The sequence below is a fragment of the Stegostoma tigrinum genome, chromosome 13 (genome assembly GCF_030684315.1).
Source record: "Stegostoma tigrinum isolate sSteTig4 chromosome 13, sSteTig4.hap1, whole genome shotgun sequence".
NCBI lineage: Eukaryota > Metazoa > Chordata > Chondrichthyes > Orectolobiformes > Stegostomatidae > Stegostoma > Stegostoma tigrinum.
Genome location: NC_081366.1, coordinates 47,684,492 through 47,709,521, shown reverse-complemented (window position 1 = coordinate 47,709,521; position 25,030 = coordinate 47,684,492). Strand labels below are relative to the sequence as shown.

At 45.5% G+C, this 25,030-nt stretch overlaps 1 long non-coding RNA gene across 8 annotated transcripts in view; it reads right to left on the bottom strand.

Moving 5' to 3' along the window:
• Positions 1 to 6,897: 6,897 nt before the first annotated feature.
• The window catches only part of LOC125458519 (uncharacterized), an 85,249-nt gene continuing 67,116 nt past the window's right edge, over positions 6,898 to 25,030 (bottom strand). For all 8 annotated transcript variants that reach the window (XR_007248835.2, XR_007248836.2, XR_007248834.2 and 5 more), the window contains one exon: positions 6,898 to 7,487. This is a non-coding gene — a long non-coding RNA (uncharacterized LOC125458519). The remainder of the gene's footprint in view (positions 7,488 to 25,030) is intronic.

Below are 25,030 nucleotides of genomic sequence, written 5' to 3'. Positions count from 1 at the left end.
TAGAATGTACAAAAAATAAAACATTTATACACCCACCCAGTCATGCAAGCCACTCCGGGTTACCCGGGGGTACGTACACCAACTAAAGGAAAAAACAAAAGAGAGAAAAAAAAACAAAGCAAAGAAGCCGCCCCGGCAGTCGTCACCCCGCACAGTCCCAGTTGGCCCCCTGACCAGTTGGGGAAGGCGCCAGCTGGGCCCAGTTACCAGATAGGGTTCTTTTCCCTTTTCTGGACGAGGGGGCTCATACGGTGGTCTTTCCCCACCGCGCCTTGGCGGCGGCTGCCCCAAGCTTTAGCGCGTCCCTCAGCACGTAGTCCTGGACCTTGGAGTGCGCCAGTCTGCAACACTCGGTCGGGGTCAGTTCTTTCAGCTGGCAGACCAGCAAGTTGCGGGCAGACCAAAGAGCGTCTTTCACCGCATTGATGGTCCTCCAGGCGCAGTTGATGTTGGCCTCGGTGTGCGTCCCCGGAAACAGCCCATAGAGCATGGAGGCCCGCGTCACGGAGCTGCTCGGGACGAACCTCGACAAATACCACTGCATCCCCCTCCAGACCTCCTGCACATCGGCACTCTCCAGAAAGAGGTGATCGACAGTCTCGTCCCCCCGCTGCCACCTCGAGGGCAGCGTGCGGTGGTGCAGAGATTCCGGGCATGCATAAAGGATCTCACTGGCAGAGCCCCTCTCACTGCCAGCCAAGCAATGTCCTTGTGCTTGTTGGAAAGTTCTGGTGATGAGGCATTCTGCCAAATGACTTTGGCAGTCTGCGTGGGGAACCACACGACGGGATCCACCCTCTCCTTTTCCCGAAGGGTCCCGAGGATACTACGTGCTGACCACTGCCTGACGGCCTTGTGGTCAAAGGTGTTTCCTTTCAAAAATTTCTCCACGAAGGACAGGTGGTACGGAACGGTCCAACTACTCAGAGCGTTCCGTGGCAACGAGGCCAGGCCCATCCTTCGCAACACCGGGGACAGGTAGAACCTCAGTAAGTAGTGACACTTGGTGTTTGTGTACTGAGGATCTACGCACAGCTTGATGCAGCCGCACACAAAGGTAGCCGTCAGGGCGAGGGTGGCGTTCGGAACGCCCTTTCCCCCATTTCCCAGGTCTTTGTACATGGTGTCTCTGTGGACCCGGTCCATCCTCGACCTCCAAATGAAGTGGAAGATGGCCTGGGTGACCGCAGCGGCGCAGGTCCAGGGAATAGGCCAGGCCTGCGCCACATACAACAGTACCGAAAGCCCCTCGCACCTGACAACCAGGTTCTTACCCGCGATGGAGAGGGACCGGAGCGTCCACCTGCCCAGCTTCTGCTTCAATTTGGCGATACGCTCCTCCCAAGTCTTAGTGCATGCCCCAGCTCCAACAAACCAAACACCCAGCACCTTCAGGTAGTCTGTCCTGACGGTGAAGGGGATGAAGGAGCGGTCGTCCCAGTTCCTGAAGAACATGACCTCACTCTTACCCCTATTGACTTTGGCACCCGAGGCCAGTTCAAACTGGCCGCAGATGTCCAATAGTCTACTCACCGACCGACGATCGGTGCAGAAGATGGCGACATCGTCCATGTACAGGGAGGTCTTGACCTGAACGCCTCCGCTGCCTGGGATAGTCACGCCCTTCAGGCTCACGTCCTTCCTGATGGAGGCGGCGAAGGGCTCCACACAGCACACAAACAAGGCAGGAGAGCGCGGGCAGCCCTGCCTGACTCCAGATCTAACAGGAAAACTGTCTGATTCCCACCCGTTGATCGAGACTGCGCTAACGATGTTGGCGTAGAGCAGCCGGATCCAATTGCGGATGCCCTCCCCGAACCCCAATTTGGAGAGGACGTCCCTCATGTAAGCATGAGAGACCCTGTCGAAGGCCTTCTCCTGGTCCAGGCTGACGAGGCAGGTGTCCACCCGCCTGTCCTGTACGTAGGCGATCGTATCCCTGATGAGCGCGAGGCTCTCAGCGATCTTCCTGCCCGGCACAGCACAGGTTTGGTCAGGGTGAATCACTGACTCTAGGACAGACCTGACCCGGTTGGCAATGACCTTGGCCAGGATTTTGTAGTCCACGTTCAAAAGTGAAATGGGACGCCAATTCTTAATTTCTTCCCTCTCCCCCTTCCTCTTGTAAATGAGGGTGATGATGCCCTTCCTCATGGACTTGCACATTTCCCCTGCCCGAAGCGCACTATCGTACACCTCCAGCAGGTGCTGGCCGACCAGGCCCCACAGAGCGGAATACAGCTCGACCGGTAAGCCGTCACTTCCGGGAGTCCTATTCCTCTGCAAGGACTTGAGGGCTCTGGTCAGCTCATGCAGGGATATCGGCCGGTCCAGCCACTCCCTCGTGCCGTCGTCTAAGACCTCCGTGATAGACGACAGAAACGACTCGGAGGCCGTGCTGTCCGTGGGCTTCGTGTCGTACAGTCCGGCATAGAAGGATCTGCTGCTCCTCAAAATGTCGGGCCAAGACGATGTCACCGAGTCGTCGTCCTCCTTCAACCGGCTAAGCACAGAGCTCTCTTTGTGCACCTTCTGAAAGAAGAAACGCGAGCACGTCTCGTCCTGCTCCACGGAGCGGACCCTGGACCAGAAGATTATCCTGGAGACCTCCGCGGCAAAGAGCGAGGCTTGCTGGCCCCTCACCTCGCGGAGGTCCTCCGTGACATCGACCCCCATCAACTGCAGAAGGAGCAGGTTCTGCACCCTTTTCTGGAGTTGCGACAGCTTTCCTCGCCTCTCTCTTGCCTTCTGAACACCCTTGAGGACAAAGAACCTCTTGATGTTCTCCTTCACCGTCTCCCACCAGTCGCCTGGAGACTCGAAGAGGGGTTTCACAGTTCTCCAACCGGCGTACTCCCTCTCAAGCTCCTGGACGTTCTCTGGGGTCAACAGAGTCGTGTTGAGCTTCCACGTACCCTTGCCAGCCGGCTGGTCGTCCTGTAAGTGACAGTCGGCCAGCAGGAGGCAGTGGTCAGAGAAGAACACCGGCTCGACGCCGGTGGGCCTGACCGAGAACGTCCGTGACACAAACAGGAAGTCTATCCTTGAGCGGATAGACCCGTCTGGCCGCGACCAGGTGTACCTCTGCTGCGCTCCGTCTGCAGGGGTGCTGAAGACGTCGAGCAGCTTGGCGTCCTTCACTGTGCCCATCAGGAATGTGGACGTAACGTCCAGTTGACTCCCCCCACCCGCTGTCCCCACGCCGGATCTTCCATCTGCATCGATGATGCATTTGAAGTCTCCGCCTAGGATGACCGGCCTGGACGTAGCCAGCAGGGGTGGAAGCCGCTGCAGGACGGCCAACCGCTCACTCCGTACCGCTGGGGCGTACACGTTGATCAGCCTCAGGGGAGCATTCCTGTAGGTGATGTCAGCCACTGGGGGGCGCCCCCCCACCACCTCCTGAACTTGAGAGATGGTGAAGTCGCGCCCCCGCAGCAGAATAGCCAGGCCCGAGGAGCGACAGTCGTTACCCCCCGACCAGATCAAAGCCCCACAGGTCCAGGCCCGGACCATTTCCCGTACCTGCCGAGGTGCGGTATCCCGCACTCCTGCAGAAACAGGAGGTCCGCCTTGATGGTGGTCAGGTAGGCCAACGTGGACTCACATCTCGCGATTGACTTGACGCTGCGCACATTAATGCTCGCTACTCGTACCCCCATTGTGGGCAGTGACCGCAGTACCCTCCCCAAGTCCAAGGTCCAGCCCCTCCATCTGTCCCTTCATGCCCATTGCCCGGGCTAACTGCTGGACGCTCTCCGGGCTCAGGAAACCGTCCGTGCTGCCTTCCGGGTGGCATCCCCCCGTCAGGGGTGCAGAGGCAGGAGGGTCCGGCTCCGGGTCAGGCTGGGGACGCGCTGTTTCCTCCTTCCCGCCTGGAAGTTCCGGGGGGCCCTCCAGTGCTCCAGCGGCACTTGACTGGGTGTCGGAGGGAGCCTCAGGACGCCTCCCATCACCTGGAAGCGGGGTGCTGCTTTCCTTCCCCCTCGAGACCTTTAACTTCTGCTTCGGGTGGGCCCTCTCCGAATCCTCCTCGTCAGAGGAGCTCTTATAGCCCCCCTGTCGCTGCCTCTTCCTGCCTGATGGTTGCGGTTCTTGGGCCCGTCGACGCACCTTCCTCCTCGCTTTCCGGACTGTTGTCCACTCCCCTGGGTCGCCTGTCGCCGCCTCCATTGGCTCCGGGTTGTCGGGGGGGGGGGGGGGGGAATCGGAGCCTGCAGGGGTGCTTTGCTGGCCTCGGGGGGCCCTCCTGCACGGCCTGGCCCTCCTGCACATTAGTGGGGTCCTTGCTGGGCCCTGGTGCCTTCCTCTCCTCCGGGGGGGCTGGCCCCGCATTTCCCCTGCCGGCGACCTGGGCGTAGGTGGTACCCCGCCACGGGCATGCCCTATAGAAGTGGCCCGCTTCCGCAAAGGTTGCAGCTTCTCTCTCGTGGGCAATCCTTTGCAAGGTGTCCCTCCTCCTTGCAGTTCCTGCAGATGGTGGCTTTGCAGTCGGCCGCCATGTAACCTGACCTACCACAGGCATGGCAGACTTTAGGTTGCCCTGCATAGGTCAGGTAGCCCCTGCTCCCGCCGATTGCGAAGCTGGATGGTGGGTGTACAACGTTCCCGTCCGCGCCCATCCTCAGCGTCACCTTGACCTGCCTCTTACTCGTCCAGATGCCAAAGGGGTCCATGATGTCAGTTAGGTCCCCTTCCACCTTCACATACCTTCCGAGGAAGGTCAGGACATCAACTGCTGGCACATGCGGGTTGTACATGTGCACAGTCACCGTACGGCTCCTCTGTGCTGGCATCACAAACAGTGGGACAGCGGTCAATACAGAGAGGGGGCCCTCACCTCCTTTCTCCTTGAAAACCTCCAGGAAGTGCTCGCAAAGCTTGGCACTCCTGAAGGTCACGTCGTAAAAACCTCCTCCGGGGAAATCCTGCAGGCAGTAAATGTCCGCAGCAGCGAACCCACAACAGTCCAACAGGACCCTCTTCATGAAGAAGGTGCGGTCCACAGGTGCACCTTCATCCACCTTCTTTACAGAAACACGGATGGTGTTCCGGACCCCCTGACCTGGGGCACGAGCACTTGCCGCAGCCATCGTTGCAGGTTGGCTGCTCCCCTGAACCAGCGTTAGGCCGAAGCCAGCATTAAGATCCACTGGTCGCAAGGGTGCACAGCCAACCCGACGTCCTCCTTTCACCTCCAAGATAGCACTCTCATCCTCTCGGTCCACAAGAGAGTGGGTCTTTATTGTGTTCGAGATGTAAGCTAGTTCACTGAGCTTGCCGGTTTGTTCCCAGATGTTTTGTCACCATTCTAGGTAACATCAACAGTGAGCCTCCAACGAAGTGCTGGTGTTATGTCCCGCTTTCTATTTATCTGTTTAGGTTTCCTTGGGTTGGTGATGTCATTTCCTGTGTTGGTGATGTCATTTCCTGTTCTTTTTCTCAGGGGATGGTAGATTGGCTCCAAATCAATGTGTTTGTTGATGGAGTTCCAGTTGGAATGCCATGCTTCTAGGAATTCTCGTGCATGTCTCTGTTTGGCTTGTCCTAGGATGGATGTGTTGTCCCAATCAAAGTGGTGTCCTTCCTCATCTGTATGTAAGGATACGAGTGATAGTGGGTCATGTCGTTTTGTGGCAAGTTGATGTTCAAGTATTCTGGTGGCTAGCTTTCTGCCAGTTTGTCCATTGGAAGCTTTGTCGGAGGCTCACTGATGATGTTACCTAGAATGGTGACAAAATGTCTGAAAACTAACCTTCCAGCTCAGCAAGCAAGCTCACATCCAGAACCTCAACCTGAGCAACAAATCTTCTCAAAACTCGCTATTACTACTATGTCACTACCTTCCCCTAGCTTACTGGCTCTGACTTAAAACATATGAATCCAGACCCCAACAATGTACATGATTTTTAATACCCCCTGAAATGGCCTAGCAAACTATGAATTGTACAATCTGTGACAAAGTTAAAAGGAATTGAACTAGGCAGACTTCCTTGTCAACTGCATTGACAACCCCAAGAGCTCCTTACTAATACGTGCCAAAACTGAGCAAGTGTCTCACAGACTAGCGAAGCATCAGCCCGATGTAGTCACACTCACAGAATCATCGCTTACAAGTAATGTCACACACAATCTTCATTCCTAGGTATTTATATAGCTAGTCCAGTTCAATTTCTAGTTAATGAGAACCACCAGAATGTTTATAGTAATGGATTCAACAATGCTAATGCCATTGAACTCCAAGGGGCGACTGTTAGATTTTTGTTAGAGATAGTTGTTGCCTGGTATTTGTGTGGCAACAGTATTGTTTTTCACTTGTCAGTCCAAGCCTGGGTATTGTCACAGAGCGTGTAAGTATCTAATTCTGAGCATTGTGCAATCAGGGACCACCCTCACTTCTGATCTGTTATGATCACTGAATGCCATTGATGAAGCAGCTTGGAATATTACACTGAGGATCCCTTGGGGTGATGTCCTTAGACTAAGATGATGGATTTTCAATAACCACAACCACCTTTCTTAGCAGACAGTTTTCCCTCAAAATCCCATTTTCTCCATTTTTTCCAGGATTCTTTGATGCCACACTCAGTCAGATTCTATAATGTAAAGGACAGTCACCCTCAACTCATCACTAGTGTCCAGCTCTTTTCAACGAATTATCTTAGGGATTACCAAAATAATATCCTGATTGGTACTTTGTTTTAAATTAGTGCCAAATTCTATCCACATTCTCTCCAAAGAAATGAGCTGTGAACTGTTAGAAAGATCAAATATATAGACTTAGTTGTATAGTTTACCTTTCCTAATGGAAAACCCCAAATCTTGACTGCATTGATACATTATTACAAATCTAAGAATATAATTATTCAAGCTGACGAAACAATTGTCACAGCATGTATTGTCATTTCACTTTATTTCTTGTTTTCAAAACTGAGGGATAGATTGTAACGCATGACAGCAATTCTTGAAAGATAAAACAAAAAAAATCAAAACAGTGAATTAAGAAATATGTTACTTCAACTCTGTTTAAGTCTGTTTGATTTCCATTTCTGAAACAATGTTGAGCAAGCTTACGCTTGACCAGTTGGGATTATTCAACAAATTGAGAAGTATAGAATGTAGACGATATTCCGGATTGTCCAGAAAACTGCCCAAAGTCACCGATTACTTTCATTACTTGATATGTTCTTTGTGAATGATGGGATTATTATCTTGATTTCCAAAAATAATTAGCCAGTCTGGTAGAAAAGGACAACAGAGCATCAAAGGCAAACTTTGGATAAACAGACTGTTCAATAATGTTCAATTTCAATATAATTTTTTTTTGAGGTCTCGGTAGAGACAGAAAATTACGAGCTTATTTATTCCACTTCACAAAGTACTTTGTAGGAAGTTCATTTAAAACTCAAGGCTGCAGTTAAATACATATTCATCCTTTTTAGGCTAGTGCCAGAGCCCTGTTACAGCTGCTTTGCCTCCGAGTCCTCCTGTAGAAATGGAAAGAGACATAATGACTTGTACTCTTAAGGTAGAGCATGCTGATATTTCCATCATGCTGTTACTTCAAAAGATGCAAAACACACAACATTAAATAACTAACCAGATTTATTCAAAATAATATTACAACCTAGACAATACTCTAAATACAAGCATCAGTTGCAGACAGCCCATTTTCAATTATTTTACAATTACAGACTGCCCAATTCTATTATCCTGAAAGTAATGAAGTAATAAGCATGGGTTATATTTCCTACGACTAACAGTAAGGTCAATGACCTACCACTGATGGGCATGAGTTATTGGGAAAACTTTTGTTCTTTGTTTCTGGCATCCTTTTCCAAAGAATAGGCCTATTAATGTAAATTACATCAGTTCAAATACAGGTATAACCTTTTAGGTTTTAGTTTCAACAATTTTATGCAATCATTATTGCAGTGTCATTTTGTAAAAGTCCCTGAAACAACAGGCAAAGATGTTAAGGCAGGCTAATTTTGATTATCAAGTTAGCAGCTGTGTTTTTCTTCCCACGACAACAGTCCCACTAAAACTCTGACACAGCCAGTCTGGCCCAAGCTCCCGACAATGGCTTTGAGCAAGCAGGTGATGCTAGGGATGGAAAACCAGTTAGAGTAACGAACCAATACCATGGTGGGCAGAAATGCTAACTTTCCAAAATACTTTCAGTTGGAAGCATTAAGCCAATTTTATGAGCATTTGTTTCTGTGGTTTTAGTGAATTACTAAAATAAACATGCATTATATTGCCTTGTCATATTTGAAGCTATAGATAGTCATGCAAATGAAAGTTGATCCCCTAAATAAGAAATTTTTATGAATGCACACCAAGCGCCATGCATGTAAAAAATAAGTGCCCCTATGTTGATCCAAAATTACTAAATGAGGATTTGTCAAATGTTTGTTAATTCAGATCACAAGGCCATAAGAAATAGGAACAGAAACCATTATTCAATACGATCATGGCTGATCTGATGCTCCTCATGTCAATTTTCCTGCATTTTTCTCATCTCCTTTGATTCCTCTATTGATCAAGAATTGATCTATCTCAGCCTTAAATATACACACATACTCTTTGTCCCAAAGCTCTCTGTGACAAGGATTTGAAAGACTCACAACCCTTCAAGAGAAGAAATTCCTCCTCACCTCAATATTAAATTGGCACTCTATATTCTGAGATTATTTCCTCTGGTCCCCGACTCCCGTAAGAACAAACATCTTCTTAGTGTTAACTCTGTCGAACTCCTTGAGAATCTTAGCTGTTTCAATGAAATCACCACTCAATCTTCTAAATTCCAATGAATAAATTGAAACCAAATTCCAACCTGTTTAATCTCTGTTTATAAAATAATTCCTTCATACTGGGAGCCATCCGAGTGAACCTACTCTGAATTGCCTCCAATGAAATAATGTTTTCTGAGGTTTGTAGCTTGGGCTGTGGATGTTGTGTGATTGGTTGGCTCGCTAAGCTGGTTTGTTGCTCCGCAGACATTTCATTACCCTGCTGGGTAACATCATCACGTGTAGCCGCCGATGAAGCGCTGTTATGTTTTCCTGCCTGTTATTTAAATTCTGGATTCCGTTGAGCCGGATTACCTCACTTCCGGTTTTCCTTCGCAGTGGAGTGTATATGGGGTCAACCTCTATGTGTTTGTTGATGGTTTTCTTTGTGGAGTACCAGGCTTCTAGGAATTCCCGTCCTTGTCTCTGCTTTGCTTGTCCCAGGATCCTGGTGTTGTCCCAGTTGAATTGGCGGTTCTCCTTAATCATGTGGATAGAGATGAGTGAGTATTGGTAGTGGTCTTTTCGTAGACAATTGCTGTTCGTGTACCCTTGTTGTTAATTTTCTTCCTGTTTGTCTGATGTAGTGTTTGTCAGTCTCTGCAGGGAATCTTGTATAAGACATTGGTCCTGTCCATAGTGAGTAGTGGGTCTTTGGTTCGGGTGAGCAGTTGGTGTAGGATTGATGTGGGTTTGTGTGCTACTCTGCTGCCTAATGATCATAGGAGTCTTGTAGTCAGTTCAGATATGTACCTGTTGTAAGATAGCGTGACGGGTGTGTCGGGGTGTGTAGTATCTTCCTGGTGTTGTTCATGTAATAGGCATGTTCTGACCCAGTTTTTCGGGTATCTGTTGTCTTTGAATACCTAGAAGAGGTAGAGGTACCTAGAAGACTCTTCTTTTTGGCGTTTGTTTGCGTTAGGGTGGCTGCTGTTAAAATTCAGTACTTGGTCAGTGTGTGTGGCTTTCCTGTGTACCTTTGTTAGGAATTCCCCATTTGTTCTGTGCTCTACCATGACGTGCAGGAATGGGGTTGTTTGTTCTTCTCCTCTGGTGAATCCAATCCCGGTGAGGGTGTTTATTGGTTCGTGTGTCTCCTTCACGTTGTTACCGCTTAATAATGACGGAGGTGTCATCCACGTGGTGTATCCATAGTTTTGGTTGGATTAGCAGAAGGACTGTACTTTCCAGTCTCTGTATCACCGCTTCAGCTATTAGTCCAGAGATAGGTGATCCCATGGTTGTCCCATCGATCTGTCCACATATTTGGCCATTAAAGTAAGCTTTCCAGATTACCAGCTGTATCTATGTGCTAGCTTTCTGTGTTTCATGCATAAGTACACCCAAGTACCTTTGTCTTACAGCTTTTCTCCATTTAAATTGTGCTTTGTTCTTCCTATCAAAATGAACAAATTCAGATATCCACAGTAAGTTCTATTTGCCAATTTTTGACCATTTATTTAACCTATCAATATCTCTACCAACTGTTTGTATTCACTCACAGCCAGTCTTTCCACCTGTTTTTGGTCACTTGCAAGTTTGCCTACAGTACATTCACTTCCTTCCTCCATGTAATCTATGTATTGCAAATATTTGAGATCCCAGCACAGCCTGTACAACCCACACTGGTCAAAGGTCACCAACCTGAAAAATAACCCCTTATCCCCACTCACTGTTTCCTGCCCATTAGTGAATTCTCTATTTATACCAATGTACTACCTCCAACATCATAGGCACAACTCTCATGTCTCAACCTTTTAGGGCACCTTGTTGAACACATTCTGGAGGTCAAAATACAACAGTTCCACTAATTCTTTTCTATCCACCCTGGTTGAGACGTCCTCAAAAAACTCTAATAAATTAGTCTGACACTATTTCCCTTTCATAAACCCATGCACCTCTGTTTGATTTGATTATGATTTTCCAAAGGTCTGCTACTACTTAATTGATAATTAATTTAAATACTTTTCCAACAATAGATGATGGTCTATATTTACCTGCTTTTTGCCTCTCTCCCTTTTTGAATAGAGGTGCCACATTAGCAGTTTTCCAATCTCTTGGTACATCTCCAGAATCCAAGGACTTTTCAGAAAATTACAACCAATGCGTTCAATATCTCTGTAGCTACATATTTTGTGATCCAAGGATGCAAGATATCCAGGCCAGAGAACTTATCTACCATGAGCCCCATTTGTTTGTCTAATATTATTTCTCTAATGATAGTGATGGTACTTATTCATCTCTTGTATTCTTTTGTATTAATGGGATGCTTGAAGTATATTCCTCCACAAGATTGACGCAAAATACCTGTTTAATTCCTCTGTCATTTCCTTGTTCCCAAAACCATCTCTTCAGAATCACTTTTTACGAGGCCTATATTAACTTTGACCTCGCTCTTCCTTTTTATATATTTAGAAAGAAACTTATTGTTAGTTTATATATTCCTCGCTAGTTCGTCCTTGTGGTTTATTTTCTCTGTCTTTTTTTTAAGTTATCATTTGCTGGATTCTGAAATTATCTCAGTCTTTGGGATATCACTGACTTTTGCCTCCTTATATCTTTTTACCTTAATACTCTCCTTAACTTCCTCAGTTAGTCATAATTGGTTTATCCCTCTCAGAATCTTTCCTCCTTACAGAGATAAATTTTTGCTGAGATTCTTTGAATTACTTCCTTAAATGACTGGCGCTGTTTGCTTACTGCCTTCTTGGAATCTATCTATCAAGTTCACTTTAGCTAACTCTATCTTCATTTCATTGAAATTCTATTTTTTAAAGTTGAACATGATTGGGTCTGATCCAGATTTCTCACTCTTGAACTGAATATTACATTCAGTCATGTTATGATCACTACTTCCAAGAGATCTTTCACTCTGAGGTAATTCATTAAACCTGCTCCATTATCCAATACTAGATCCAAAATAGCCTACTCCCTGGTTGGCTCCATGCCATATTGCTCCAGGAAACTATCGCTAATACACTCTGTGAATTAATTGTCATAGATACCCTTTCCAATTTGATTAACCCAATCAACATGAAGATGGCACGGTGGCTCAGTGGTGAGCACTGCAGCCTCACAGCACCAGAGACCCAGGTTGGATTCCAGCCTCGGGTAACTATCTGTGCGAAGTTTGCACATTCTCCCCGTGGCTGCATGGGTTTCCTCTGGGTGCTCCGGTTTCCTCCCACAGTCCAAAGATGTGCAGGCTAGGTGGATTGGCCATGCTAAATTGCCCGTAGTGTTCAGGGGTGTGTGGGTTATAGGGGGATGGGTCTGGGTGGGATGTTCCAAGGGGCGGTGTGGACTTGTTGGGCTGAAGGGCCTGTTTCCACACTGTAGGGAATCTAAACTCATCCAGAATTGTTATTCTATTCTTCTTACATGGTCATATTATTTGTTTATTTCTAGCGTTTTCTACTGAGAGGCTTCTGTTTAGGGTTTGCACACTATTCCTCCCAATGTCTTCTATTCTTTGCTTTTTTTTAACCTCTGCCCAAATGGACTGTACACCATCTGAGACTAGATTATCTCTCAACGTTTTTTCTTATTTCATTTCTTATTAGCACTATACCCCACCACTTTTTCCCATCCCTCCTGCCTCTCCAGAAGTTATATATCCCTGAATGTTAAATTCCCAGTTTTGACCTCCATGTTTCCATTTTGGCTATGATGTCGTATTAATTTACTTCATTCATGGTATCAATTCATTTATCACATTCTGAATGCTTTGTGCATTAAAACACAAAACCCTTAAGTTTGTTTATCAAATTTCCCTATACTTGTTTCCTCGGTAACAATTTGACAGTTACTCATTCTGGCGCTTCCTTTTGTCTTCTGGTAACAATCAGCCCTGTCACTAAGCAGTGATCCTATCTTCTCCTTTAACTTTTGATTTTCTGATTTTCTGAGTATGCCCCATCCCCACTATTTAGTCTAAATCCCGATCTACAGCCCTAGTTATGAAATTTGCCAGGATGCTGGTCCCAGCATGATTCTGGTAGAGCACATCCCATCAGAACAACTCCCTCCTTCCCTAGTACTAGTGCAATGTCTCCTGAATTTAAACCCATTTCTCCCACACCAAAATTTAAATCTTGTTGATCCTGTGCCAATTAGCTCATGGCTCAGATGGTAATCCAAAAATTATTACCTTTCCATGTCTGCTTTTTAATTTAGTCCCTACTGTTCATATTCGCTCAGCAAAGCCACTTTCCTCTTTCTACGTATATCATTGGTACCTACATGGGCCACACATCTGGAATCTTTCCTCTCCCACTCCAAATTCTTCTGCAGCCCAGATGAGATATCTTGAAGCTGGGCAGCAGGCAGGCAACATAGTCTCTGGGACTCTCAACCCTGGCCACAGAGATCAGTGTCTATTCCTTTGATTGTATTATCACCAACATCTAGACGAATATATTTACATCAGACTCCTGCTCGTTGACTATAGCTCCACCATTAACACCATTATACCATCCAGACTGATCTCAAAACTGCATGACCTCAGTCTCATCTCCATCCTCTGCAACTGGATCCTCAGCTTTCTGACCCACAGACCACAATCAGCGAGGATAGGTAACTGCTCCACAATAACACTCAACACTGGAAACCCCAAGGATGCATCCTCAGCCACCTACTGTACTCCCTGTACATTCACTGTTGACAAATTCCAAACAAACACCGTCTACAAGCTCTCTGATGACACCACCGTAATGGGACGGATATCTAACAATGATGAGTCAAAATACAGAAGGGCTTGGGGATGTGGTACAATGAAAACAATTTGTCTCTCAATGTCGGCAAGACTAAAGAATTAATCATCGATTTCAGAAAGAAAATAGGAGAACGTGCCCCCAACTACATCAACAAAACTGGTTGAAAGAATGAAGAGCATCAAGATCCTTGGAGTGACAATGAGTGATGACCTGTCCTGGCTTCCCTCGGGAATGCGACAGACAAGCAGCACAACAATGCCCCTTCTTCCTCAGGCAGCTCAGGGAAATTTGACGTATCTATAAGGTTCTTCATGAACTTCTATAGATGCACCATTGAAAGCATACTGTCTGGGTGCATAATGGCTTGGTATGACAACTGCTCTGCCCAAGAAGATTGTGTGCATAGCCTAGGCCATCACAGAAGCTAACCTTCCATCCATGGACTCCATCTACATGGCCCGCAGCTACAGAAAGGCAGCCAACATCATCAAAGACTCATCCCACCCTGGTAATGATCTCCTACAACCTTTTCCATCAGGCAGAATATACAGATGTCTGAACACATGCACAAGCAGGTTCAGGAACAGCTTCTTCCCAGCCGTTATCAGACTGTTGAGTGGAGTCTAACCTCAAATAATGTAACCTGCAATGTAACCTGTATGCCTCTAAGTCTTTTTGATCTGTACAGCCTTTGCTTGCTATGTGATCAGCCTGTACTGCTTATAAACAAGTCAAAATCAAAATCAAATCAATTACAACTACATTTCTCTTTTCTCCACCGTCTTGAAAGACTCCCTGTATCATGGTGTTATGGTTAGTTTGCTCATCTTCCCTCTGGCCCCTGCTTTCAGCCACACAAGGAATACGAATCTCAAATGTGATAGATAATCACAAGGGCCGACGTCCCTGCAGCACTACCTCTCGCATCCCTTTACCTTCCTCATGTATAGTCACGACTTCCTGTCCCTGAAATGGTGACATAGTGCAATTTGATGTGTGCTAACTTACTGACTCATTGAAACCATTGCATCACTGAATGACTTCTGCAATTTTTAGCAGTGTTGTGAGACATACCTCCTTTGAGGAGATAAGGTAAATAGGAAATAAAATCACCATGTACTGATTTAATGAGTCTCACTGTAACGGTAAAGTGTAGAGACTGAGAAACATCCTCTCAATGTGAGGTATCGCTTCTTAAACTTTGAAGAGGTAGATAGGAAGGGAAAAAAAATGAAAACAGGAAGAGTGGGTTTATTTTTACATGTTTGCAAAATTGTTTTAAAATCTGGTATGACCAAGAAATTGTGTAACTGATTATATGATCATATGAAGATTGTTGATCATATAAGTTATTTGACAAACTCATATTATCAGTCATTCATTATATTACATGTGTACCAAAAAAGCTAACAATATTTAATTGCAATTATTTCAATGTACTGTTTATGTCCAGTACCTATACTTTCTGTAAATAACCCTATTCAATAAACTAGCCTGTGATGCAAATGATCTAATAATTCGGCTTTAATTGCTGGAGATGACGCACCCGCTACACCATTAATTAGAGGGAGGATTACTTGCCCGTCAGTTGCCAAATAATCTCCATGGGGCTGAAAGACAGCAGGGGAAGCTTATCATAGGCATTTTCAGAATCCCTGGTGGTACTTGCTGGCACATCGGCATGAATTGCACGTCCTTGGAGCTTCTACTTGAAGTACAAAGACCCCATCTCCAAGGGCTGTTGATCAGTGATTCACTGATGGTTTCGTCATAGAATTGTAGAATCCTTACAGCGTGGAAACAGGCCTTTTGGCCCAACAAGACCACACCGAACTTCAGAGAATCTCACCTGGACCCATCCCTCTATAACCCACCAAATCTACACCTCCCTGAACACTATGGGCAATTTAGCATTACCAGTCCACCAAAACTGCACACCTTTGGACTGTGGGGGGAAACCGGAGCAGGCACGGGGAGAACGTGCAAACTCCTCACAGATCGTCACCCAAGGCTGGAATCAAACCCGGGTCACTGGCACTGTGAGGCAGCAGTGCTAACCACTATGCCACCAAGCTGCCCCTTTAGTGCCAACTAGCAGCAATGAGACTGGTGGTCAGTACCAGGGCCGCAGTAGACCTGAACCAGCCATCATGGAGGATACCCTGAAATTAGCACTACTGTTGTGGGCTACATCAAGAGCCCAGATCAGTGGTCATCAGGTAAAATTAACTGTGGGGGAAGAGTCCCAAATGACTGCCTCTTCAGACAGGTACTGGGATTTAAAGTTAAAGTGCAGAGAGATTAGCTCCCGAAACCTCCAAACCTGTGGGTTGAGGAAGTTCCCAAGTTCTTACTCTTGCTTTACCATGTCCACATCACAGAGTTATATCTTCTCTGGTAAATACACAGAAAAATTGGTTAGTGAGTGCTTCAGCTTTATCTTTAGAATGTGCATAACCCTACTGTTTATACTGATGTCTGAAATCCCAGTTCTTCCTTTGTCATTTTCTAAGTAAATGGCTATAAGCTACTAATACCCAGAAACATCGGCTCAGAAGTTCCAACGGCCGCCTAGTCATTTGTACACGACAGATTGGAGTTACATATGAAGATTGTACAGAAATCCCGATGCAGCTATCTCTATGGGAATTGGCAGGAAAATTGAAAATTGAAATCCGATGCACCCTCTGACTCAACAACACCAACCAACACCACCTCCCACCCCCACAGACATTGTTGGGCCCATTATCCCACTGACAGCATCAGACTCAAAACTCTGAGTCATTCTACATCTCAACATACCCTAAGCACTCATCCAGCTACCTCAGCTCTTCTCCACTCAGCCTACTTGGCACCTTGCTCACTAGCCCCTCACCCACATGCCAACCCTATACACGTGCTTATGTTGCATATTTAGCTGCTCTCAGTAGCTGTAGGTTGACTGACATTTAAATAATAAAGCATGGCACACAACTGCTAAAAAAGTAATAGATGCTTTCATATTGATACAGCCCACTGCTCGCAGTGAAGATGCTGATTCTTTCTGAATATCCCACAATGTTCTGCACAAAATGTAGGAAATTTCTCCCATTGGATGAAATCTTGGATTGTACAAAGTTATCTATGGATTCTCTCAAGAGTTTTTCCCAGCTTGTCCTATGTTTGTTTGCACTGTTGATGAAAGTAAGTTGGTAAAGTTGGAAGAAGAGTTCTGAAGAAGAGTCGCTGGACCCAAAACATTAACTCTGCTTTCTCTCCACAGGTGCTGCCGGACCTGCTGAATTTCTTAGACAATCTCTGTTTTTGTTTTCCAGCATTGCCAGTTATTTGGCTATTTTGATAAAGTTGGAAGCAGGCTTGGGTCAGAAGGTAGACTTTTATACAAAATTTCTTAAGTGTTACATTTCTGTTTCTCTCTCCACAGATATTGCAGGTAGCAGAGAAAGAAGGGAACGACGATGCTATAAACTCAATGGGCCGAATCTTATGTTTTTTGGCTCTGTATGAGTTGCATCAAATTTCTTGGAGGGTTTTGCACTGCAAGACCGAGTGAGTTTTCTTGCATTATCTTCCCAAACCTATCTCATTAAATACCTACACATTGCTATGGCATCCCTCACATCTGATTCATCCTTACTTTACCTTACCAAAACTACCTATGAGCAGATTTTTGCTAAAAGACACAAATCGCTGTGGCCACTTGATTGTTAAAAGGCCACCATGCACCTGACATTCCCTAGGTAGCTAGGCCCTCCACCTCCATCCTGCCTGGCCTTCTCCAAACCCTTCAAGTTGTAACTGAGGACAGTCCACTTGCTTTTGGCAAGAGGTCCCTTAGCATTTCTGGACTATCTGTTCTCAAGCAACCTTTGGGTCACCCAAACAAACCACAAGGTTTCCTGCATCAACAGTTCTTTGTTTTATCTTAAGGTATTTATCAGGCTAGGGGTTCTGCTGACAGCATTGCCTTTCATCCTAAAACAGCCCACTTCTTTCCCTGGTCTCTGTGCCCAAAAGTGCTTATGTAAGTGCAGTGGTCAGCAAAGCCTGGAGCAGGGCTTTGTCTAGTACACAGGGAGCCACTGCGTTAGGCTTATTAGCAAATTGGGATCCTGTAAGTCTGTGAACTGTTACTTGCACGGCTCCGTGAGAGATGCTGTTTTTCTCCAACAGGTCGAACATCAGTGGGTGCTGTAGCTGACTTTCTCACACATCAAGACAATATTCCAGGTGTAGCCACAACCATTTCCTTTGCCATTGTGTACTTTGGATTTCCAGCACTATGGAGGGGGTGGGAAGATGTGTTTGGTCATGGTATCCTGCTGGAAAAGAAAGAAACAGTGGAGGATGGTCCTTTGAATGCGGAGACTAGTGAGGTGGAAAATGAGGACGAGGGGAATCCAATCATTGCTCTGGGAAAGAGGGGAAGGAGTAAAGACAGAAGTCCAGGAGATTGGTTAGACATGGCTGAGGACCCTGTCAACCTTTATGGAGGGAAATCTTCATTCTGCAGGGACTGTTTCCTCTGTGACACTCTAGTCCGTTACTTCATCACACTTAACACTCCCTCACTCCCCCCGGCACTATTCCGTGCAATTAAAATGTGTAACACTTCCCCATTCGCCTCCTCCCTCCTCACTGTCCAAGGCATCATACACACCTCCCAGGTGTAGCTGCATTTTACACAGTTCTACTTGTCATTGTTTCAATCCAAGCTATTATATTCATTGCTAACAATGTAGTCTCCTTTACACTAGTGAGACATAGTGCAACCTGAGTAATCACTTTGTTAAGTACATCCTTCTGTCCGTAGGAACATCCTTGGCCTCCTAATTTCTTGCAATTTCAATAAACCACCTTGCTCTCATATTAACATTCTGTCCTGGACCTGTTGCAATATTCCAATAAAACTCTATATAAGCTTGAGGAATAACTCATTTTACAGCCTCAAGGTCTCAACTTCAGAAATTGATTACATGCCTGTTCTTCATTTTTCTACATTGCTGCCTTGGAGTCATTTAGTCACTTTTGAGTCTTGTTTACTTTACTGTCAGTAGACAGGACAAGTTTTGTTCCTTTCACATCTTAATTTACAATTATTTTGCATTTCTCCTTCTCTTCTACTGTTTATTAATAGCCTTTTATCTTTCATATTGGATCTCCACATCATTCCATCATGCTCCTCGATCTCTGTCAAAAGTACCAAAAAGCACCATTTTTCAATCCCTTTAAACTTTGAAGAAGTCATTTATTTTTGATGCTACCTGATGAGTTTCTCCAACACTTTCTGTCCCTGTTGCAAATGGAATGTTTTGTTTATGCAAACAGAATATAAAAGTCAAGTTTTGCTACAGTTGTACAGGGTATGGCTGAAACCACATCTAGAGTCCGAGCAGAAATTTGTTATCCTTAAGAAATAATACAACTTTTTTAAAAAAAGAAGTCCATTGAGGATTCACTTTGGAAGTTCCTGGAATGAGTGAAAGGTTGAGCAGGTTGACCAGGTATTCAGTGGAGGTTTGAAAGAAAGGGAGGAGAACTTATAGAAACATAAATCCTTAAGGGTATTGGGTAGAAACTGAGAGGATGTTTCTCCTGTTGGAAGAAAGTGAAACACAGGGATGGATTTTCAAAATAAGGCACCTCTCATTTAAGATGAAACTTGAGAGAAATATCTTTCCCTCAGAGATTTGTTATTATGTGGCATTCTCTCCCAAAGAGCAGTGGAGGGAATATCATTGAATAGTGTTAAGGCTGACTTCGATAGGCTATTGATTGACCAGGGAGTCAAAGGTTATAGGAGGAACGAAGGTACAGTTGAGGGTACAATCAGAACCGGCCGTGGTCCTATAAAATGGCAGAGCAAGCTTGAGAAACTGAATAGCCTATTCCTTATTGAAATTTTTATGTTCTTTGTTCAGAGACATAGACATGCAAACTAGTCAACAAGCCATCAAATTGGGGATCCTGGAGAAAATTATTTAACTAGAGTGGTAAGAATGTGTAACACGCAATCACAGAGAGCATGGAGGTGCATAGCATTGCTGCATTTAAGAGGGTAGTGATATGAACCGGGTCAACTTCACTGACCATGTGAGCCCTGATTAGGGTTGTTAACTTAGGCCAATCAGGGAGTGCTGGCGGACAGATACAAACAAGGGATTCAAAGAGTTTCCTGATTTCAGGGACTGACTCCGAGCTGGATGGTCACAACGAATTTACTGTGTGCATGTAAATAAAGGGCGACTTGGTGACCGGATACCGGCCTCTGTACAGCTATTTCAGTGGCGGCGGGAGAAAACAGGATATGCCTGAAGAACATTCGCTCACAACAGTTGTCTTTGAGTTTGGACAAGCATTTCTGGCATCATTCCTTTATCTGGAAAGCTTGACTTGTTCAATCCTGCTGCCAAAGACTGGGCCCAGTATTTGGAAAGAATGCAACATTTTTTCTGGGCAAACTGACTTGGGGCAGATGAAAGCCAATGAATAATCCTTCTGACTGCTTGTAGACATGCAGCAGTTTCAGTTATCTGGGGTTTAATTTTCCCAGAGGCACCAGGTATTAAAACCTTCCAAAAGTTGACAGATTTGTTTAAGGAATATTGTGAAATCAAACCTCCTCTAATTCTGAGAAGCTATTGGTTTTATTCAGCTGTTCGAGAACCAGGGGACTCTGTATTGGCCTTTTTGATGAGGTTAAGATGACTAGCTGAGACATTTGATTTTGAGTTAACACTGAATGATGATGAGAGACTGTTTGGTATTTGGGATCAATGACATAATCTTGCAAAAGCACTTATTAGCTGAAGCTCAACTGGACATCGAACAAGCACTACAACTGGCTGTGCCATTAGTAAATACGGCAAGGGGAGCATGGGAGCTGCAGGGCATCCTAATGGAAGTGGACACTCTCATCTGTCCAACTGAGCTTGAGGAACACCACTTAAGGGCAGGCAATCTCACAGCCTCATGTCAGTATATCCTGAGCAAAGGGACCCTAGGGCAGCTCATAGCAAAACCCCAGAACAAAGCTAAGCCTTGCTTAAATGGCTAAAAAGTTCTTCAGGATCTGGGTCGATAAGTCATTGCGGTATGCGGACTCAAGACAGCAAAGGAGTCCTTTGAGGCCCGACATGAACAAACAAACGTGTAGGCTGGTATTCAGGGGAATGCACACCCTGGAAAGTCTGCCTACATGAGGGATTGAACAGTTAAATTGCTTAGCAGTATCCAAATCAGAAGTAATTAAAATTAATATCTGGTTCAACGGTCACCAGATCTCATGGATGTCATACCCGTACAGCTGTGTCTGTGATTGCACAACCTGCCTTGAGCAAGATTCGCTCTGGACTCCAATCCTTACGCTTGCGTAAGACCTTGAGCAGATTGAGAATGTACATCGGGGAACTGTTTCAGGTAAAGAGTGTGGCTTTGGTTCTGGTCTCCTACAAGAAGTGGTTGGTGCACTGGTTGTAGGAAGAGTCTCCCGCCCAAGCCTGGTTGAGAAACTCACCTTGATTGGCTCATCATTTTTCAAGAAGAAAATGGCTGCCTGAGTGAAGTCCTAGTGAAATATTCAGGAGTTTTCTGGGAAGGGCTAGGCGCTATCAAAGGAGCCAAGGCTACTTTACATGTTGACCAGAAAGCAATTCTGTAATTGTGCGAAGCCCACAAAGTGCCATTTGTGTATGGGCAAAAGTACAGGCAGAAATCAGGAGGCTGGAAAGCGAAAGAATGACCAAACCAGTGCAGTTTGCGGAATGGGCAGCATCGATCGTATCAATTGTGAAGCCCAATGGCTCACTTTGCTTTTGTAGGGATTTTAAGCAAACAGTAAATTACCTTCTGCAGCTGGATAACTAATCAGTCCCTCGCTTAGAGGATTTGTACGCAGAATGGGTGGGCGGTGGTGGGGTACGTGATGGCTTTCCTTTACGAAGCTGGACACGTGCCATGCCTGCCTGCAATCAGAAGAGGAGTCCCAGAAGTACACCATAATTAATACCCGTAAAGTTTTATACCAATATATGAGACTGTCATTTGGGGTATCATCAACCTGCACCCTTTTCCAGCAGACCATGGAGAACTTTATACAAGGGCTACCCCTGGTTGCCATTTATCTGGATGACATTCTAATGACAGGGAAGACAAATAAAGAGCACCTGGAGAACTTGGACATAGTACTTAAACATTTCTCCCAGGTGGGAGTACCCCTTAGAGGAGAAAAGTATGTATATCAGTGCCCCAAATGACCCACTTTGGTTTCAGAATCAACAAAAGCAGGTTACACTTATTGGAAGACAAAGGGAGGGCAATCAAAGGAGCCCTGCCTCTCATGTCTGTACTTAGGCCTTTTCTTGGGTTGGTGAAATGTTTTGGGAATATCATGCATTACCTGGCCTCCACTTAACAGCCTTGCACCTGATATTGAGAAAGGTCAACCTTGGAAAGGATCATGGAGTAGCTTATAAGTAAGTGGAAGAGCAGCAATCGTCATCTAAGGTGTGGGCCTACTGCAATCCTAAACCTGCCGTTGTGCTGACATACAATGCCTCCCACTACAGTATCAGGTAATGTTGGTTCACCGGTGTCCCAATGGAGAGGAATGCCCATTAGTGTATGTTTCCTGGACTTTGGCTAATGCCGAGCACAAACACACCCAGATAGAGAAAGAAGGCTTGGCGGTCATCTTTGGTACGAGGAAGATCCACCAATGCCTTTACGGATGTGATTTTGTCATAGTAATGGGCCACAAACCTCTGCTAGGGCTACTTAAAGACAAGGCGGTGCCAACCATAGCTTCTGGTCGAATTCAGTGGTGGGCCCTTATTCTCAATGCATACGCGTCTAAGCTGGAACGCTGCCCAGGAGGCCAAGTCGTTACTGCAGAGGTCTTGAGCTGCCTCCTACTGGCAGATACTCCACTGCTAGTGCCACCCCTGCGAGAGTCGGTTCTGGTTTTAAACTTTCTGGACACCCTACTGGTCACTGCTGACAATATCCAGATGTAGACACAAAAAAGATCTTGTCCTGGCTAGACTAAAGCAGCTGGTGGTGATGGGGGAAACAAAAAAGCCATCACAATCAGACCTGAAATCTTTATGGACCTGGCAAGACCAAGTCACTGTAGGAGACAACATACTGTGAGGATGAAGACATTGTCCCGAGTAGAGGTCGCTGACAAATACTGGCTGACCTCCTCCAGGGTTGTCCGGGGGTTTTCAAAAAGATGTTGGCAATAAGTTGTGACTGGTGGCCAGGACTGGATATCAACTCAGGGCACTGCCCCACCAATGCAGCTGAGTGCCAACAAGGACAAACGGTGCCACCATTGGCACCTCCACATTCATGTGAATGTCTGGGTAAAAACTGGATTCAGTTACATGTCAACAATGCCAGTCTGTTCATCAGCTCAATACACCTGGTCATTGTGGATACCCATTCAGATGCGCATAGAGTTCATTCAGCACACTCAGTGATCATGATTGAAAAGCTGCGAATATTGTTTGTGATGTATGGACTCCCAGAAGTATTGGTCACAGGGTGACTTGGTAATGGGATACCAGCCTCTGTGCAGTTATTTCAAAGAGGAAGGAGAATGAAATTTAGTGTCATGGTCATAGAGTTTGATGAAGTACAGTGAGAGGTGGCTTATATGGAACATAAATGTTGATATTTACCAGCAAAGAGTTTGAGTATTTCCTAAAGTTGAATAGCATTTGGCAAGTTCGGACAGCTCCATACCATACGTTATCCAATGGTCTGGTGGAAAGAACAGTCCAAATGTTGAAGGCTGGCTGAAAGAACAGTCTATACCTTCACTCATTACAAAACTGTCCCGGTTCTTGTTTGATTATCGGACCATCCTGTATCCAATTACAGCGAAAGCTCCAGTAGATTTGCTGATGGGGAGAAGACTCCACACCAGGTTAAATCTGATACTCCCAGACCTTGGCAGGCAAGGGTAAACTGACAGCAAGAACACCAATGCCAGACACGTGTCCTCTAAGCGAGAAAGGGTTTACTTCATGGGTTGAAGTTTAGTGCAGGAACTACAGAAATGGCCCCGTTTGGGTACGAGGCAAGGTCAATACAAGGTCAGGCCCTGTAACACACAAAGTTCGGGTAGGTGAGGTGGTCCTGAACAAATATGTGGATCACTTGAAAATATACCACGCAAGCAGGGCAGGAGCAAAACATGCCTGGTCCCTCAGAACAGCCAGAAGGCCTGGACGACACCTTGGGCTTTCCCCCTCTGTCTTGTGTTGAGGAAGCCTCAGGTTATGTGATGGATGCAGCCTTGATACTGTTATTGCCAGAAGAAGAGGAAGAAACTCTCCTGAGGTGCTCCAGATGCGAGAGACAGGATACCATCCGGTACATGCCACCCAAGTCCAATTCCAAGTCAGAGGAACCAGACCTGGGAAAAAAACATTCTAGGAGATCCTACCAAAGAAAGATCAGTTCTGTATGTCAGGCTTTGGTGGGGGCAGACAGACATGGTGATTGCAACCTGGAGGACCTGAGTGACTATGAGATCCTTGATTGGGATTCTTAACTTGGCCCAATCAAGGAGCCCTAACTGACACATATAAAAAGGTGTTTCAGACAGTCTCCAGACTTTTTAAAAATTCATTTATGGGGTCACTGTCTAGGCAGCATTTATTGCCCATCCCTAATTGCCCAGAGGGCAGTTAAGAGTCAACCACATTGCTGTGGGTTTAGAGTCACATGTTAGCCCTGACTCTGAGCTGGCTGGGCAAAGCCAGGCTACAGTGCAAGTACAAATAAAGGGTGACTTGGTGACAGGATACTAGCTTCTGCCCAATTATTTCAAAGAGGAAGGAGAAAGAAGTTTAATGTCATTTTCATAGGGTTTGATGAAATACAGTTGAGAGGTGGCTTATGTGGAACATAAATGTTGACATTGACTGGTTGCTGTGAATAAGTTTTCTTTATAATACAACCTACATAGCTCACTGCAATAACCTGTTGAAACATTTCTGAGACCATCGAATTTCTCAGTATTGTCTTCAAGTAAATTTGATTCCTAAATGCATCACTTCTGAGGAAGTGCCACTCGTCCTGAAACAGTAACTCTGATTTCTCTCCACAGATGCTGCCAGACCTGCTTGGCTTTTTCAGCAATTTCTGTTTTTGTTTCTGATTTACAGTATCTGCAATTCTTTTAGTCTTATTTCCTAAATGCCCTAAGTAATTTATAATTTCGAAAATTCCAGATAAATGAGCTTCAGCTCATTTTAGTTACTGTAGATTTTTAAAAAAAAAAGTTTTCATGGCATATAAGCATCACTGAAAAGGCCAACACTTCTTGATCATACACATTTTCTTATGAATTGTTAAATTAGTATCACAAAGCATTATCTAGTAAACTAACTTTCTGGAGTTACCTTTAATTGTTTGGCTTTTTAAATTGAGACTGTACTTGTCTATCAAGTCAAAATTAATTTTTGGTTTCTGATATTTCCTTATGCCATATCCGACATTGTATTTATT